Consider the following 4,795-nt stretch of genomic DNA (forward strand, 5'->3'; position numbering starts at 1 on the left):
AGATATTCTCAGATAATGATGATAAGTGGCTGTGGTTAATAGATTTAGTAATATGCTTTTATATTATATTAGTGAAAACTTATTTATAAAAATTATGTGGAATAAAAGTAACATCTTTATATTTAGTATTGTTAAATTGACTACCATTAAAATCAATAATTTAAGTATTTACATGCATATTTACATATACATGAATTAGGCAGAGACACAAGAGAAAGGCATTAACAATTTAGAAACAATAATTATGCGTACACATACATATTCAACAAGCATTTTTAATGATTTCAGAGTTTATAAATATAGGAATTGTTTGGGGTTAGAAAAAAGGCACTGAAATAGAATATTACAAAAGTGGAAATATATGAGGAAGTATTTAGAGATTTCCCAAATTATAGGATATGATAAAGTTGCTTTCATCTCTTTATATGTGGTATTCATTAGCAATTTATATGTGGTATTCTCACATGTTAAGTATAGAAAAGATCTTTTTCCTTCTTTGTCCTCCTAACCACAAAACTTAAATATATGTTATATGAATGGTTTGATATGAACATGTGGTCCTGTATTCCCGGGGATTTTTTTTAACTTACTTCTCTTACTATTTGAAATCTCTTACAGAATTTAAAGCTAAACAATATTTATTGTAAAATGCATTGCTCTAAAATTAGATGAGAATTTTTCAGACGCTACAATGACAATTCTTTTATTTTTGGTAAAATGCTATGCTATGGAAAAAATCAACATAAAGTCAATATGAGTCAGTTCTAAATATTGTGTTACTTAGAGGCAATAGGTTCAAATACTATTGTCCTAGGATGAAGAGCAAGTCAGCTTTTTCTGCTGTTAAGATATTTATTATTGTCGCTACATGCTGTAAGCGACTCCTCTCTGATGCAATCACATTCTTGTGGAGAAGCTGACTTAAGGCACAACAGTCTTTGTTATACCTCATCTACTTCATGTAGCTAAAATAGTGTCAGTAGCAACTTCCTATTCTTGGATGACATGTGAAGAGGTCATTAAAATGAATTTAGCTGAATTATCCTGAAGAGGGCAGAGAAACCTTAAGGGTTGTATACTACTTACCTAAATCTTGACCCAGAATAACTACTTTATGTGTTTTCCAAGTAGCATCTATTGAACATGGGATTTGGGGCAGGGGGGTGGGGAGGGTAAAAATGCACCACACTGATACCTAATGGTAGACTTCCAGCTTTCAGAAGTGCCAGAAAATACATTTCTGTTGTTAAGACACCCAGTCTATGATATTTTGTTATGGCAGCCTTAGCAGACTAAGACAAAATGTTTATATACCATACTAGACAAAAAGCAGAATAACTCAATAATTAAGACAATTACATGTTCAACTAAGAACTTACTAACTATTCCTGAAGGAAGAGAGCAGAATAGTGGCCAATGGAGACTCCAGTGTCCCAGATCAGCTAGAGGTGAGCATGGCAGAGCAGGAGCCCACAGCGAAGCAGTCAGTGCAAATTGCAGTTGAGAATGAGGATGAGCCCTGGGTCAATTATAAGCCAGAGGCCCAGAAGAGCATTCAGGAGATCCAGGATCTGGACAAGGATGTAGCTATGTCTGCTGCCTCCACCATCCCCAATGTTGTTGTGACCTGCCTGACCTTGGTGTGTACCCTGGCCTTAGATTCCCTGGACCTGGACATGAACCTGGACCAGGTGACCTGGAGAATTTCAATAAACAGTCCTTTGTGTGGAAGTAGGGCATTATTTCCAAATGAACCGGGAAATTTTGTACAGCATGAAGTACATCCAGCACCCATAGAGGGAAGCCATCAGACTGACAAGACCAACTACCTGGTGGGAAACTATGGACCCAGGCAGAGGAGTACAAGTTCCGGATCTGTGGAGGAGGCACCCAAGGGTAAGCTGGCTTACAGCAGCTACAGCCTCAAGTCCTGCTTCACAGATGTTGACAAGACTGACCACCTGTTCTGGGAGTAGAATCCTGCCAACAAAAAGGAATGTAAAAATTGAGCCCTGGCCCCTGGCCCTGGAGGCAGGCAGGCCTTTGGAAAGATGGATGGACCTTCTGATGTACCTTGTCTCTCCCACCACCACTCCCCATCCCTCACCTTCACCAAAGTGGAGATGGGTGTCCCCCTTGCCAGCCCCAGTCATCCCTCCTGGCCCTGTATGAAGCCCCAGCCTCCTTGGTGGTCTGGCTTTACTGCTTCTGCCTGTACTGGAGGAGCTTCAGGGGGAGAGGGAGACTTTTGCCCAGGCCTCAACCTCCTCTTCCATACCCCATTGGGTCCCCCCACTCATCCTAAGGCCCTGTTTTTTTTCCAAGGAAATCTCATGGGGTGCTCAGGCCTCTCTGGGCCTTTGAAGTTGCCTTGAATCCTGTTCTTTCTCTTTTTCTGGGGTAGGGGTGGGGAGGGGTGTATGATTCCAGGCCTCTCAGGGACCAGCCACCTGTGCCTGGTCTGTTCATCCATCGCTTCCCATAACCATCTAATAGAACTATTTTTAACTTTTAGAAGAACTTGGGGTGCCTGGGTGGCTCAGTAGGTTGGGCATTCAACTTCAACGCAGGTCATGATTTCATGGTTCTTGAGTTTAAGCCTCATATTGTGCTCTACTGTCAGCCCACAGTCCACTTCAGATCATCCGTCCCCTTGTCTGTCTGTACCTCCCCTGTTTGTACTCTCTCTCAAAAATAAATAAACATTAAAATAAAAGAAGAAACTCCATACTGTTTTCCAGAGTGATTGAGCCAGTTTGCAGTCCCACCAACAGTGTAAGAGGTTCTCTTTACTCTACACCCTCACCTATACTTGTTGCCTGTGCTGTTAATTTTAGCCCTTCTGACAGGTGTGAGATGATATCTCATTGTAGTTTTGATTTGTATTTCCCTGATGATGAGTGATGTTGAGCTGTTTTCATGTGTCTGTTAGCTATCTCTAAATCTTTTTTGGAAAAATATCTATTCATGTCTTCTACCCATTTTTAACTGGATAATTTGTCTTTGATAAGTTTGATAAGTTCTTTCTACATTTTGGATACTAGTCCTTTATCAAACATGTCATTTTCTAATCTCTTTTCCCACTCTGTATGTTGCCTTTTAGTTTTGTTCGTTGTTTCCTTTTCTGTGCAGAAGACTTTTATCTTGATGAAGTCCCAATAGTTTATATTTACTTTTGTTTCCATTGTCTTAGGGGACATATATAATAAGTTTCTATAGGCTATGTCAAAGAGGTTGCTGCCTGTTTCTCCTCTAGGATTGTGATGGTTTCTTGTCTCACACATAGGTCTTTCAACCATTTTGAATTTAGGTTTGTGTATGCTATATGAAAGTGGTCCAGTTTCATTCTTCTGCCTGGTGCTTTCCAGTTTTCCTAGTACCATTTGTTGGAGAGACTTGTTCCACTGGATATTCTCTCCTGCTTTGTTGAAGATTAGTTAACCATATAGTTGTGTATCCATTTCTTTTTTTTTAATTTCTTTTTTTTACTGTTTATGTTTGAGAGAGAGAGGGACAGAATGTGAGTGGGAGCAGAGAGTGTGGGGGACTCTGGATGCAGGCTTCAGGCTTTGAGCTGTCAGCACAGAGCCTGTGAGGGGTTGGAACTCTTGACCCATGAGATCATGATCTGAGCTGATGTCAGATGCTTAAGTGACTGAGCCACCCAGGAGTCCTGTTGTGGGTCCATTTCTAGGTTTTCTATCATGTTTTATTGACCTATGTTTTTGTGCTAGTACCATACTGTTTTGATCACTACAGCTTTGTAATAAAACTTGAAAGTCTGGAATTGTGATGCCTTGAGATCTGCTTTTCTTTTTCAAGATATTCCAGGTTGCTTTGGCTATTCCAAATACAATTTTTAGGATTGTTCTAGCTTGTGAAAAGTGTTGGTGGTGTTTTGATAGAGTTTGCACTGAATGTGTAGAGTTCTTTGGGTAACATATTTTAACAGTATGTGTTCTTCCAGTCCATGAGCATGGAATGTTTTTCCATTTCTTTGTGTCCTCTTCAATATATCTTTCATAAGTGTTCTTTGGTTTTCAGAGAACATCTTTTACCCCTTTGGTTAAGTTTATTCTTAGGTATCTTATTATTTTTGGTATAATTATAAATGGAGTCGATTCATTGACTTCTCTTTCTGCTGCTTCATTATTTGTGTATAGCAATGGAACAGATTTCTCTATGTTGATTTTCTATCCTTGATTTTGTTGAATCCATGTATCAGTTTCTAGCAACTTTTTGGTGGTGTCTTGTGTTTTCTACCTAGAGTATCATGTTGTCTTCAAGTAGTGAAAGTTTGACTTCCTTGCTGATTTGAATGCCTTTTATTTCTTTTTGTTGTTTGATTGCTGAGGACAGGACTTCAAGTACTATGTCAAATAACAATGGTTGGAGTGGATATCCCTGTCTTATTCCTAACCATAGAAGGCAAATTCTCCATTTTCCCTCATCGAGGATGATATTAGCTGTGTGATTTTCCTGTATGACCTTTAATATTTTGAAGCAAGTTCCCTCTGTCCTTACTTTGTTGAGGGTTTTTATCATGAATTAATGATGTACTCTGCAAATGCTTTTTCTGTATCTATTGAAGGGATCATATGGTTCTTATCATTCATTTTATTAATGTGGTGTATCACATTGATTGATTTGCTAATATTGAACCAAGCTTGCAGCCCAGGAATAAATCCCAGTTGATCATATAAATGGTTCTTTTAATGTACTGTTGGATTTGATTTGTTAGTATTTTGTTGAGAAGTTTTGCATCCATGTTCATCAGAGATATTGGTCTGTAGTT

The 4,795-nt window shown here is 38.9% G+C and overlaps 1 pseudogene; it reads left to right on the forward strand.

Annotated features, from left to right (window-relative positions):
- The first annotated feature begins 1,454 nt into the window (after window positions 1-1,454).
- LOC120224307 lies at window positions 1,455-1,976 on the forward strand (annotated as a pseudogene).
- Window positions 1,977-4,795: the final 2,819 nt, after the last annotated feature.

Source organism: Hyaena hyaena, unplaced genomic scaffold (genome assembly GCF_003009895.1).
Source record: "Hyaena hyaena isolate Hyena2069 unplaced genomic scaffold, ASM300989v1 scaffold_1150, whole genome shotgun sequence".
NCBI lineage: Eukaryota > Metazoa > Chordata > Mammalia > Carnivora > Hyaenidae > Hyaena > Hyaena hyaena.